Below are 14,932 nucleotides of genomic sequence, written 5' to 3'. Positions count from 1 at the left end.
CAAACTCGAACAATTCCCGGCAACGATGCCAAAAACTTGGTGCACGGAATTGTGATCACACTTTTCACAACTCCGGTACAACTAACCAGCAAGTGCACTGGGTCGTCCAAGTAATAAAACCTTACGCGAGTAAGGGTCGATCCCACGGAGATTGCCGGCTTGAAGAAAGCTATGGTCATCCTATAAATCTTAGTCAGGCGGATTCAATTTGTTATGAGTTTTGATAATTAAAAGATAAATAAAACATAAATTAAACTAAAGATACTTATCTAATTCATTAGTGGGAATTTCAGATAAGCGTTTGGAGATGCTTTGTTCCTTCTGAACCTCTGCTTTCCTATTGTCTTCATTCAATCATGCGTGCTCCCTTCCATGGCAAGCTGTATGTTGGTGGATCACCGTTGTCAATGGCTACCATCCGTACTCTCAGTGAAAATGGTCCAAGTACGGTTTCTATACGGCTAATCAACTGTTGGATCTCTCGTCTTGGAAGAAAAATATCAGGCACAGCTACCGCACGGCTAATCATCTGTCGGTTCTCACTTGTGTCGGAATAGGATCTCTCTATCCTTTTGCACACTGTCACTGCGCCCAACATTCATGAGTTTGAAGCTCGTCACAGTCATCCCGTCCCAGATCCTACTCGGAATACCACAGACAAGGTTTAGACTTTTCGGATCTCAGGAATGCTGCCAATTGGTTCTAGCCTCTACCACGAAGGTTCTAATCTCACAGATTAGAATGCTCTATTGTCAGGAGAGGCAAGTCAAATCCGTGGATCAGAGACCCAAGTGACTATACTCCGGCTGTCGTCCAATGATTACGTTGAACATCATGTAGACCACTTGTGCTTGTCAGGTACGCGGATCTTGGCTAAGCGAGTAACAAAGATAGTGGGTGATTGTCACGGGTCACCCCTTCATTCTGACTTAACTGAATTAAGTACGAGAGTATATCTTGGAGAAGAAGTAAGCGTGAATTGAAAGAGAAACAATAGTACTTGCATTAATTCATGGAGAACAGCAGAGCTCCGTACCTTAATCTATGAGGTGTAGAAACTCCATCGTAAAAAATACATAAGAGAAAAATGTCTTGGCATGGCCGTGTGGCCATCCTCCAAATGTGAAAAATGGCATAATATTCTTCCAATACAATAGGAAAGACTAGTATTTATACTAAACTAGTTACTAAGGATTACAGAAATTGAGTTACTAAGTGCAGAGAGTGCAGAAATCCACTTCTGGGGCCCACTTGGTGTGTGCTTGGGGTGAGCATTGAGCTTTACACGTGCATAGGTCTTTTCTGGAGTTAAACACCAGCTTGGATGCCAGTTTGGGCGTTTAACTCCAGTTCTGGTGCTAGTTCCGGCGTTTTATGCCAGAAAAAGGTCTCTGGCTGGCGTTGAACGCCAGTTTGGGCCATCAAATCTCGGGCAAAGTATGGACTATTATATATTGCTGGAAAGCCGAAGTTGTTAGCTTTCCAGCGCAATGGAGAACGCACCAATTGGACTTCTGTAGCTAAAGAATAACACATTTGAGTGCAGGGAGGTTAGAATCCAACAGCATCTGCAGTCCTTTCTCAGCCTCTGAATCAGATTTTTGCTCAGGTCCCTCAATTTTAGCCAGAGAATACCTGACATTACAGAAAAACACACAAACTCATAGTAAAGTCCAGAAATATGATTTTTGCATAAAAACTACTAAAAATATAATAAAAAGTAACTAAAATATACTAAAAACTATGTAAAAATAATGCCAAAAAGCATATAAATTATCCGCTCATCACTTATCTTCCAAACTCGACAATTTCACTCACTTATCACCCAAATCCAATTTATTCACCTACCTTCATCTGCACAACCTATCTCAAATTGTTCTAATCTTACAGCTACAATTAAACTTAGCTTCTTAGAAATCCTTACTTACCTTAGCCCACTAAACTCTTCAAGTATTCAAGCTTAAGATATGTCTAGCCACTATTCTACTACTTTTATTCGCAACTATCATGTACTATTGCATTGCACAAGCTTCTGCTGCACCACTCTGATTTTTCTGTCACTAATTAATTAACTAATCCAATTGTTCAATTAAGTCATACATCATTATCAGATTATAAAACCTAGGCTTACTTCTGAACTTCCTCAACTTGACCCAAATAGGATTTTACTCTCATCCTAAGACTAAGTAATAACTTAGGGCCTTATAGCATCTCTATGCCTAACTCAAGGTCTCATTAAATCCTCAATTTCAATATTTGTATTTCCTAGGACCTCAACAACAACTAGAGTATCTATTCCGGTTATTCATCTTTACTTTAAGTGTAACACAACAACTCAACATACTAAACAACCAACGAATTTTCACTTATCATAACTAAATCAAATGTTAAACTCAGCCAAAAATTGAAGCCTAAATTTATTCTCACTTATTTTTCTCCTTCTCTACTTACCTCTGCACTCTATAATTCACCATGTACCAAATGTTATATTAACCACCCTATAATCTACACGTAGAAACCAAAGTCAAGTGCGGGAATTTCCTGGGTGATAGCTTAACTCCAAATCTTAGTCTTTTAGTAGTTTTGTCCATATCTATGAAGGCAATTCCTTCCTTGCTTCCTATCTTCAACACAAGCACAAATGCAGTAGGCTCCAGATCGTGAGTCAGAGAATTTACTTCGTATAGCCTCAACTATCACGATGCATAAACCATTATTTCCTAGTGTTACATCGGAACGCACTCCAGGACTTCCAACGAAGCATCATCGTAGATCCCAACTGGTTCATGGGGTCAAGCAGTGCAAACGCTAGTGCTGTAGTTAATCTTTCTTTTAAGTTTTGAAGAATTTCCCCCTATAATATGATGTTTGCACCAATGGGCACCTTTGTGTCTCGACTCAGTCATTGGTAACGCCATTTGCAAAACCGAAGCTTCACAACTTCTCGTAAGGTTGCACGCTCACCGGTTTCATCCTTCGTGTTCATAAGTTGTATCCTAAGGAATTAACATATCGATGGTGGCGTCTAAGGATTGCATGCGATGTCGTAATGAGCTCAAGTTATCTAAAGGGACACCAAGCTCAAAGGAGAACAAATAATTCGAATGGTTTCCATAAGAAATTAAAAAGATACATTGTTTTGTGATCAGACAAGGTTGTAGAAAATAAGAAAATGCACTAGAAAGAGAATTGGAGTGCACCTCAAGGAAGGAATTTCAAATAAATAAATTTTGGTAGAAACAATAAGACAAATTGAATCAAAATAGGTCTTTACTAGTTTTAAGAGGATCACGAGCCCTCGAATAAAGGTGGTTCAACCTAACAGCACATGTTCAGGCTTACATCAAAGGGTACAAGATTCGGGTGAGGATATGTGCAAACAAGGAATGGGATTGGGCAAAGTTCCATTCATTCACCAAGAGGGATTCCGGAAAAAAGAACTCCAATGCAATTTACAAGGAAAAGATAGGTAGGTTCACAAGGATGTATTGGTGCTCTCCTTCATATAAAACCTCACACCGCCATTAAGATTACCGCGCTTCCATAGCATTACTCTGACTCATTGATCTTTAAGAATTTTGATTATTCGCTCACGTCAACCAAAAATGTCCCTAAGTTCTATCAGCTCTAACGGCAATACGCTATGCGGCACAAGTGAATTTGGTCCTAAATTTGATACTAAGTATGCCACCTCTATTCTCAAACCTTTCTCTCCGTCACAAGCTAGGTGTAACATGATGTTCCAATATCACGCAACGCAGTTAAAGCTTTATAACCAAGTATACACCTACCCTTTTACCTCAGGCGTGCCACTTGGTATCGAAGGCGTGACACGCCAGCTCTAAACCATCACTTGGACGTGCCACTTGAAGACCCAGGCATGGCATGCCAAGCTTGAAGGAGCCACCTTAAGGTGGGCGTGCCACTTGGGCATCAAGGCATGGCACGCCAGTACAAATTTTCAGAGAAGAGGTTGAAGGTCCAAGCACTTGGGCGTGCCACTTGGTGTCGACGGCGTGGCATGCCAGCTCTCATCGTTACTTAGGCATGGCACTTGAAGACTTAGGCGTGGCACGCCAACACTAAAGAAGGCCAAAGCAAAGCTGGGCATGCCACTTGAAGACCCAGGCGTGGCACGCCAACACTAGAGAAGGCCAAGCAAAGCTGGGCTTGCCACTTGAGGTTACAAGCGTGGCACGCCAACTCTCATTATTCACCTGGGCGTGCCACTTGAATGCTGGGCATGGCACGTCAGCTACTGGAGCATGGAAGAATGCTGGGCGTGGCACGCCACACACTGGGCGTGGTATGCCAGTTCTATTTTCCAGAGAAGAGAGTGAAGCACATACAAGGGGCGTGGTACGCCAAACCCTAGGCGTGCCATGTTAGTTCAACTTTCCAGAGAGGAAAAGAAGAAGGATAAAGCCTGGGCGTGCCACTTGGGCTCGAAGGCGTGGCACGCCAGGCCAACCAAAGCCTAAGAAGACTCTGGGCGTGCCACTTGGGTTCGAAGGCGTGGCACGCCAGGGACACCAATACATGGGGCGTGCCACTTGAAGAGCTGGGCGTGGCGTGCCATGCCAAATTGGAGGCTGGGCGTGGCACGCCACTTAAACGCTAGGCACACGTCAAGCTGGAAGGTCACTTTTATTGAGTTTTCCTTTCCCTTTAATTGTAATTTTCTTTTCTCTTTTGTATTTTCTTTATTCTAGTGCTAGGATTAGTATAAATAACCCCTGAAAGTACTGAGAATGGATTGTTGAGTAGTAGTTTTTATTGAAGTATAGTTAGATTTACTTTTCACATCATCTCTTCCATCTCTTGTACTTTTCTCTAAGCTATGAGTAGCTAAATTCCCTCTCATTGAGAGAGGGAGCTCTGTTCTACTTGATGGATTAATGATAGTGAATTTCTTCTTCTCTTTATATTCTCTTTGATTTGCTAAAGTAATTTCGTTTTAATGCTAGTGTTCAATCATCTTGGGAAAGAGGTTGAATGCAAAATGGGTTTCATGGGAACCTTGGAAAAGGAAACATGAAACCATGCTTGAAATCCCTTTTCACATGTGAGTAGATCTGGGTTTTGATGATTGGATATTGTGATATATAATCCACCTTCTATTATGGATCTACAAGAATGTCTGGTATAATCAGGGACCAAGCATATCTCTCTTCATGAGCAATTGGACTAAGAAATTGGCTGATTATCAAGATTTGAGAGATTGAGCCACCAAGGGATTGGGGCTCAATCAATCAAGATTGCCAAGAGGTCAATGAGTTGCATGATTGAAGAGGAGATGAGCTGGATTTAATCCAAAGAGAACAACATCTCCTGATCTCAATGAATTCTCCCTATTCTTACTTCTCACATTCTTTATAGCTTTCTTTACATTCTGCTATTCCCCATTCCCATTTACAATTCAGTCATTTATGTTTCTGCACTTTACATTCTTGCCATTTACTCTTCTTCATTTTATTGCTTTTCTTTACCTTTGAGCCATTTACAATTCTGCTATTTAAAATTCTGCAATTAGACTCTATATTGCTCAGCTTGACTAATTCACTATTGATTAAAATTTCTCAAATCTACCAATCTCTGTGGATACGATCCCACTCCATTGTGGGTTATTACTTGACCACAATTTTGGTGCACTTGCCAAAAGAACAGATTCATGATTTTATATGGGGAGTGAATTCTGGTCAACAAGTTTTATGGCGCTGTTGCCGGGGATTGGTTTGAATCTGACAATGACTAAATTGATAGGGAGCTAGATTAAGCATTTTAATTACCTTGTTAATTTCTTTTTCAGTTATTCAATTTTTCCTTTTCTATTTTGTTTTATTTTTACTTTGATCATTTTAGTTACTCATTGTTCATATTTCCACTCTTCTTGCTGCTCTATTAACTATTTGATTAATTGCACCAACTAAGCTAACCACTAATCTTAACAAGAGTGCTTCCTTCACTCGTCCTCTGTTTGCTGTTGTTGAATGTATGACAGGTAGAAGGGGAGAAACTTCATCCTCTTTCGATAGTAAACCCGAGAAGACCTTCCTTAGATTAAGGAGGGAAGCAAGAGGCAAAGGCATAGTTGGAGAGGAAGTAGTGGAGGAAGACCTGAGAACCACTATGGAGGAAAAGGTGCATAACCATGTTGGAGAGGATGCTGGCAATCATGTTGGGCAAGAGAGGAGAGTCTTAGGCTCTTACATCAACCCAAATCCAGGAAACTGTGGCAGTAGCATCCTGAAGCCAACAATTCATGCTAACAACTTTGAGTTGAAACCTCAACTCATCACACTTGTCCAGAATAATTGTTCATATGGAGGGGGTGCCCAAGAAGACCCAGACCAACATCTCACTACATTCTTGAGGATTTGTGACACTGTAAAGTCCAACGGTGTACACCCTGACACTTACAAGCTACTTTTGTTCCCTTTTTCGCTCAGAGATAAGGCAGCAAAGTGGTTGGAAGCATTTTCCAAGGAAAGATTGACCACTTGGGATGATGTTGTGAACAAGTTTCTAGTAAGATTTTACCCTCCACAGAGAGTCAATAGATTGAGAGCTGATGTGCAAACCTTCAGACAGCAAGATGGTGAAACCCTTTATGAGGCCTGAGAGAGGTTCAAAGATCTGACAAGGAAATGCCCACCAGATATGTTTAATGAGTGGATGCAGTTGCACATCTTCTATGAGGGACTGCTATATGAGTCAAAGCAGGCAGTAGATCATTCTTCAGGGGGCTCAATCAACAAGAAGAAGACCATTGAAGAAGCCATAGATGTCATAGAGACTGTGGCTGAGAATGAGTACTTCTATGCTTCAGATAGAACTCAAAAGAAAGGAATGATGGAGATCAATTCTATGGATGCCTTGTTAGCCCAAAATAAGGTGATCACTGCACAACTAGCAGCCTTAACCAAGAAGGTAGAGAAGAATCAAGTCTCAACTATTCAAGCCCAAGCCCCTCCACAAGAAGGAGATGCACCAGAAGTTGAATGTGAATGGGAGCAAGCTAACTATGTGAACAATCCATCTAAACCACCATATGATCCAAACTCCTAGACATATAACCCAGATTGAAAGAACCACCCAAATTTTGGGTGGGGAATCCAACAAAGCCACAACCAAGACCACAAACCATACCAATCTAGCCAATACAACAACCACAACCCTAACCATCAATCAAGCAACAACAAACCCTACCACAACTCACACAATGCACCATACCACAACTCACACAACCAACAACCACAAAACAGCCACCACCAAGATACATCATCCTCAACCATGAAACCATGTGAAACTAGCAGCAATTTTTTAAAATTGGAGGCTGTCAGCCCAATTGACAGGGACTATTTCTACTGTCCTGGAGAGACAAATACATGCTGAACGAAAAATAGATGCAAACCAAGAGGAGTTCAGATCCAACATAAGAAATCAAAGGGCAGTAATTTCAAAATTGGAAGCACAAGTGGGGAGCTTGTCTAAAAAAATACCAATGCCTACACATACATTTCCTAGTAAAACCATGGCCAATCCAAGAGGGGAATGTAAGGCCATCACACTAAGAAGTGGAAAAGTTGTAGAAGAAGCACCCCCAAGCCAAAGCAACCAAAAAGAAAAAGCTGCAAAGGAACCTGAAACCAAGCAAGAAGAAGAGACCCCTGCACCATCTTCACCAAAGTAAGTCCTAAAACCTTATGTTCCACAAGCACCCTATCCACAAAGGCTGAGGAAGGATGGGAAAGACCGCCAGTTCTCTAGATTCCTAGAAATCTTCAAGAAGCTCCAGATCAACATACCTTTTGTAGAGGCGTTAGAGCAAATGCCACTCTATGCCAAATTTTTAAAGGAGCTCATCATAAGAAAGAGGAACTAGGGTGAAAAGGAAACTATAGTGCTAATTGAGGAGTGCAGTGCCATCATACAAAAGAAGCTACCTCAAAAGATGAAAGACCCTGGGAGTTTCCAAATTCCCTGCATCATAGGTGATATCAACATTGAGAAAGCATTGTGCGATCTGGGGGCCAGCATCAACCTCATGTCTTTGGCAATGATGAAGAGGATGAGGATTGAGGAGGCCAAACCAACTAGAATGGCACTCTAATTGGCCGATAGAACATTCAAGTTTCCTCATGGGGTAGTGGAAGATTTGTTGGTAAAAGTGGGAGAGTTCATATTCCCAGCTGACTTTGTTGTGCTTGACATGAAGGAAGAACCCAATACATCAATCATCCTAGGAAGGCCATTCCTAGCTACTGCTGGAGCTATTATTGATGTTCCAAAAGGGGAGCTAGTCTTGAAATTTTGCATGAGGAGAAGATGGTCTTCAATGTCTTCAAGGCCATGAGTTACCCCAAGGAATCCATTAGAGAATGCATGATAGTGGACACAATTAAAGATCTCGTTCAAGGAGTCCTACAGGAAGAATAATGTGAAGTAATCATAGAGCAAGATCAACAAACTCCATGTGGTGAACTACCACAAAAGACTATGGAAGGACCAATCATGTTGGATAAGACAAGTAACATGGAAGTGGAGGCACCGAAATTGGAACTAAAAGCTCTACCTCCAAGCTTGAAATATACTTACTTGGGTGACAACAACACATACCCAGTGATCATCAATTCAAGTTTGAATGAACAACAAGAAGAGGAGCTAATCCAAGTGCAGAAACAACACAAGGATGCTATAGGGTGGACACTTGCAAACTTAAAAGGAATCAGCCCTTCAATGTGCATGCACAAAATCTTACTTGAAGAAGGTTCAAAGACCATAAGACAGCAACAGAGAAGGCTAAATCCAACAATGAATGAAGTAGTGCAAAAGGAGGTGCTAAAGTTGTGGCAAGCAGGGGTGATTTACCCATCTAAGACAGCCCCTGGGTAAGCCCTGTGCAAGTAGTTCCCAAGAAAGGAGGGATCACTGTTGTACCAAATGAGAAGAATGAATTAATACCAACAAGAACAGTGACTGATTGGCTAGTGAGGGAAAATTAGATTTTCACACAATCTAACCGGCAAGTGTACCAGGTCGCATCAAGTAGTAATAACTCACATGAGTGAGGTCGATCCCACAGGGATTGATGGATCAAGCAACTTTAGTGAGGTGATTAGTTTAGTCAAGCTAACAGTGGTGAATTGGGTGAAATTGAGCAGCAGAAAGTAAATTGCATGGAATTTAAATTGCTGAAAGTAAATTGATAGAATCTTAAAGAGAAAGAAAGGTAAATTGCGGCAAATGTAAAGGGAATTGGGTGCAGGGGAATTAAAGAAAGCAGTAAATCAGAACTCAGAACAATTGTAGAAGATTTAAATTGCATGAAAAGTAAATTCAGATCACAGCAAGCTCAAATCTAAAGTTGCAGAACGTAAATTTTCAGAGGAGAATTGCAGAAATTGAAAATCTTTCTGAAGTGAAACTGAATTCAATACTGAAAAATAAAATATCACAGAAAGCCTTCTATTCTATTCCTACTCCTACTCCTACTGTTGCCTACTACTACTGTAGCCTACTCCAGCGCTCCTACTAACTACTTGCCTCCTTGAAATGAAACTGATGCCTTTATATAGGCTTTACAAAATGACAAAGGAAATTAAAATTAAAAACAAATTACAATTAAATGAAAATCCAATTCTAGATGCTCCTTCTGCCTTTGCTTGAGTGATCTGAGTGGGCTTTGCTTGCTGTAGTTCAAATAGGCTCAGAATGAAATTAATTGAACAGAAATACACTTCCAGGTGAGCGTAGCATTCGGGTACCCACGTGTACGCGTGCTACACGCTTGCGCATCCCTGGTGTTTTCGCCCATCGACGCGTACGCGTCACTTACGCATACGCGTCCCTTGCAGCGTTCACAAAACAAACGTAGCGTTCATGCAACGAACGCTCCTCCCACGCGTAGGGGTCATTTACGCGTACGCATGGATTGCAAAATGTCAAATCCACACTGCGCTCAATTCGCGCATTTGCGTGCTTTCTTCCAGAAATCACATCCATGCGTACGTGTCATGCACACGTACGCGTCGATGGATAATCTTCAAATCCAAACTTTGCGCTTTGTCGCAGGCGTTCTCTAATAAAGAACGTAGCATTCTCACTGAATGAACGCTGATCCCCGACCCACGCGGATGCGCCATGTATGCGTACGCGTGGTTTTGCAAAATTATCATTTGCGCATCCGCGTCCTGTACGCGTGAGCGTCGGTTGCAAAACTCTAATTCCAATTTTGAATTTGCCCAAAAATGCTCCTTTAGTTAACTTAGCGTTCTCGTTGCAAATGAGCGCTGATTGTGAAAACAGAGCTCGCTTTCTTGATTTAGTCATGGGCCACGCTTTTAAAAGCGTGGCCTAAGGCTCCAAAGCATGCCCAATCTCTTAAATGTGCCCCAAAATTTCTCTTTTCTCCTTTTTAGCTTATTTTGTGATTTTTTGCTTCTTTTTATTCTTATTTCCTACAAAGTTTATAAAATCAAAAGATCAAAGAAATATACCATTTAAGTACAAAAGCATTCAATATTTAAGCACTAATCATCAATTTCTTGTATGAAAAAGCATAGAAAAACATGACATGATGACATGTCATCACAATACCAAACTTAAACCTTGCTTGTCCCCAAGCAAGAAAAGAATCAAGTAGTAAAGATTGACAATCCATGGTAAGAAGAAATAGCAACTCAATGTTCATGGTTGGCTAGTTTTCTATGCATGCTACAATCACAAAAGAAATGTAAATGATTGGTGCTTCTATCTAGCTCATTTTATGAAATCTTTTCCTTATATTTCTTCCTTGAAACAAGCTTTTGATTTTCTTATTAGCTTCTCCTTTTGGGTGCTTTGCCCCATGAGTTGATAACAAAGCTACGACTTTAAATGCTTTGTTTTTAAGTATTACCACTTGATACATAAGCACCACAAGCATTTAATTAGAGGACTTCATTAAGCTCATTTGTTTCTTTTCTTGACTCTCTAATCATTGAAGCTCAGAGCCTTGAGCCTTGAGGGAGTGCTTTTGCACTTGAGCCTAGCCTTGACTCTAAGTGTTTTGTTTTTAAGCTTTTTGCCTGATACATAAACATCACAAGTATTTAACAATTGAATTGTCATTGGTACTCAGAGCCTTCAGCTTTCTCATTCTTTCCCTTTTGCTTTTTCTTGCTTTAATTTGCAATTATTTTTTCAAGGTTTTCATGATTTCAAAAATTTCATAAAATGTCCTAGATGAAAACTTCAATTAAATAAAATCTAATGCAATTGAGCAACAATTAATCATACTAGCTTTCCAATACTTGTATGCCCATGCTAAGTTCTTCTTTAATGCCTTGTTTGTTTATGAACATGATACTTTATTGCTTTTGAACTAACAAAATTCAAGATAGTAGTCATAATGTCACAGCAAGATGTTATAATTTAGTAAACAAACTATGCTTATTCACAACACACATGCATACAGAGAAGATAAAGACAATCATGCAATTTAAAGTGCTAGAAACAAATGAGAGGAAAAGGAACTTTACCACCTTGAAATTCATCTTCTCTGTTGTTGTCCTTTTCCTCCTATTCTTCCCCCTTCCCATACCAACTTAGAGTGTTTGCTCATCCTCAAGCAACAATTAGTACAGTGATGATGGGGTTTATAATGGATCATGAGTGTCTTTCCAATAAAATGTTAGTAGTACATGTGTTTAAGCAAGCAAAATAACAGTGAAGGCACAGAAAACATAGACATTGTGATTGAAAAAATAAGAGGGTGTGCATGATACATTGCATAAAGAATAAGTGGCACACCAAACTTAGTGTGACACTTTCACTTGGAATTGATGCAAGTATCCAGTATAGATTGGAAACAAATTTTTGTTGCATAGCAACACCAAACTTAGAATGCAACCATATGTCAATTTATTTAAACTAAGACTAAACAAAGGGAACTATTATATGTTAAATACAATTACCAAGCGAAGAATCTATCAGGAATAAGGATTTCTTGGTGAGGTATTAACAAAACAGTTAAGGAGCAAAATAAATGAAAGCATTAAAAACAAAGAAATTACTAAAGAGAATAATAAAAATGTCTAACTAAAAGAAAGATAACACTGCAAAGACATTATGATTATACAGACATGTGATGTTGCTGAATAAATTACATAGAAAATAAGTGACACACCAAACTTAGAATCTTAGTCTGACACTTTCATTTTTGATTTGATGCAATCATCCAGAAGGATTTAAAACAAATTGTTGCAGGGCAACACCAAACTTAGAATGTAATCATATGCCAATTTATTGAAATTAAACAAAGCAGACAGAGAAAGTAAACAAAGAAAAGAAATGAAATGTTACCTACGGTTGGGTTGCCTCCCAACAAGCGCTCTTTTAGTGTCATTAGCTTGACATGTTGTTCTTCACTTTCTTCCTCTTTTTCCAGTTTATTAAGAGGAATGACCTCAAGGGGGGAGAAGAGTCAGCTATTATCCCCTGTTTTGGTCTCTCCTCAGCAAGCTTCCTTTTGTTATTTGCTAGATTGAACTTGCTTGCAGGATCAGGGGTAGAATTGTTTGCAGTTGACCTTTTCTTGAATGTTGTCCTTGGTATCTTGGTCACAATCCTCTCTTCGGTACTCTTGTTAGTTGCCTTCACTTCTTGGATATCAAGACTTGGTGGTTGTGTGATTGTTGGAGTGTTTTCTTCATCAAGAGCTGATGCCAAGGCATCTTAGGCTAGTTTCACTAGCATTTTTTATGTTATTTTTAGTTGTTTTATGCATTTTCTTGAGCCTTAAGTAATCATTTGGGCCAAATAGTCATGCTTGTCTTAAATCATTCAAACATGAAGATTTTTATGCAAATTCCATGAGTTTTTAGTTATATTCCTTGAATGCTATGAATGGAAGAATTCTCATGAATTTTAGCAAGACTTTGATGCAACTGTTTGGATGATTTCAGGGAAGAAGAGGCTAGGCAAGGAAGCAACAAAATCAATAAAGGAAGCTTGAATATCACATGTGGAGTTTAAGTTCCAGTTTAAGCCTAAACTGGAGCTTAAACGCCAGAATCATGAAGGCTAAGAAATGCTGGAATTGAAGTTTAACCTCCAGTTTAACCTTAAACTGGAGGTTAAACGCCAGAATGAAAAGTCTCACCAAGAGAAGCTTTCTCACAGTGAATTGGATTGAGTGAACTTGCTTGTTGGCTCAGGAGTTGGATTGTTCTTCGACCTTCTCTTCTTCATGGATATGGTCCTTTGTTTCTCGGTCACAATCCTCATTTTGGTGCTTGTTTCTACTGCCTTCACATCCTTGATCTCAGAACTTGGTTGTTGTTGGACAGTTGGAGTATCCTGTTCATCAAAATCTTCCTGAATTTGTGGTTCAATGAACCCTTCCTCTTTGCAACTCTCTGTTTCATTGGAGTGTGATCTCCCTTGATTAACCTTCTCCATTTCTTGTTCTTCTGATTCCTCCCTTGGGTTTGCCATGGTCTCACTAGAAGAATTGTGGGTAGGGATTTGCTTTGATAGATATCCAATTTGTGCTTCTAGCTTTTGAATGGCAGCACCTTGATTTTGTAAGTTGGATATCAATTCTTCCTTAAAGCCTTTCAAATCGGTTATGTCTTGACTCATGGTTGCAAGCATTCCTTCTATCCTGTTTAATTGATCTTGAAATTGTTGGTTCGGATTAGGTTGATGAGGTTGATTATCTTGGCTGTGATATGGTGGCTGGGAGTATGTGTTTTGTGTGGGTTGATAGAGTCTTTGGTTGGCGTGTTGGTAGTGGTATGACTCTTGTGTGTAGTGGAATGAGTCTTGTGGATAGTGAAATGAATTGTATGAATTTGAGAAGGAATTTTGTGCTGAGAAATGCTCAAGTGATGAAGAATTTGGATATGTAAAACTAGGAGGTGAGGTTGGATAATTCAGAGGTGATGGCTCTTGATGAATGGGGTGTGAGTAAGTGAAATCTCTTTGGTTTTGATCTTCCCAGCCACAACTTGAGTAGTGATCAAATTCACCAAAACATGGACCATTTTGTGGCTCTGGGAAGTACCCCGTTTCCTGTTCCTGATACTCCCACCCACCATGAGCATAATAACATGAATCATTCTGTGGTGGTGGAGAGTTTCTCATGGATTTTGATTGACCAAAAGATGATGGATACTCCTTTCTTTTTTGCAATGTGCTTAGTCTCAAACAATACTCATCCAAAGATAGTGGAAATCCCATAGTGAGGCAATATCACAAACAGCTAGTGGTTAGTATGCTAACAAGTGAATAAGCAAAGAAAACAAATTAAAATCTGCAAAAAGAAAAGAAAAATTGCTCAATCTAGTTAACTTCCAATTTGAGAATTGTCAATCGAAAACCAATCCCCGGCAACGGCGCCATAAACTTGATGCGCATAAACTAGTTATGCTACGATTTAGGAAATTGCACGATCGGCAAAATTCCTTCCGGCAAGTGCACCGGTTATCGTCAAGTAAAAACTCACAATAGAGTGAGGTCGAATCCCACAAGGATTGGTTGAGTGAGCAATTCGGATTAGAAGTGTGTTCTAGTTGAGCGGAATCAAGATTTAGATGAGAATTGCGGAATGTAAAATTGGCGGGAAAAGTAAATGACAAGAAATCAAAATGGCGGAATCTTAAATGGCATGAATTAAAGAGCAGAAACTAAATTGCTGAAATTAAAAGGGATGGGGGTGATTGCATGAATTTAATTGCAGAATGTAAAGAGAAGTGGAAATCAGAAATGGGGAATTCATTGGGTTATAGGAGATATTGAGATCTCCGAATCAAAACATGTTTATCTCTTCCTCAACCAATGCGTTCATTGAATTTTGCTTGGCAATCTTATATGATTGGATCCCAATCCCTTGGCTCACCAATTCTCTCTAAAAACAAACAAATTCCCAATCCCTTGGTTTAAATGT

The 14,932-nt window shown here is 39.8% G+C and overlaps 1 non-coding gene and 1 pseudogene across 1 annotated transcript; one reads left to right on the top strand and one right to left on the bottom strand.

The window, feature by feature from the left end:
• The first annotated feature begins 5,994 nt into the window (after positions 1-5,994).
• LOC148570874 (uncharacterized) lies at positions 5,995-7,068 on the top strand (annotated as a pseudogene).
• On the bottom strand, positions 6,559-6,664 carry LOC148570875 (small nucleolar RNA R71). The gene has a single exon (XR_015908833.1). It is a non-coding gene; the product is annotated as a small nucleolar RNA R71 (small nucleolar RNA).
• Positions 7,069-14,932: the final 7,864 nt, after the last annotated feature.

The sequence above is a fragment of the Arachis ipaensis genome, chromosome B3, assembly GCF_059453495.1.
Source record: "Arachis ipaensis isolate K30076 ecotype BB chromosome B3, ASM5945349v1, whole genome shotgun sequence".
NCBI classification, from domain to species: Eukaryota; Viridiplantae; Streptophyta; class Magnoliopsida; order Fabales; family Fabaceae; genus Arachis; species Arachis ipaensis.
Note: the sequence above shows the minus strand (reverse complement) of the source record. Positions and strands in the feature narration are given on the sequence as shown.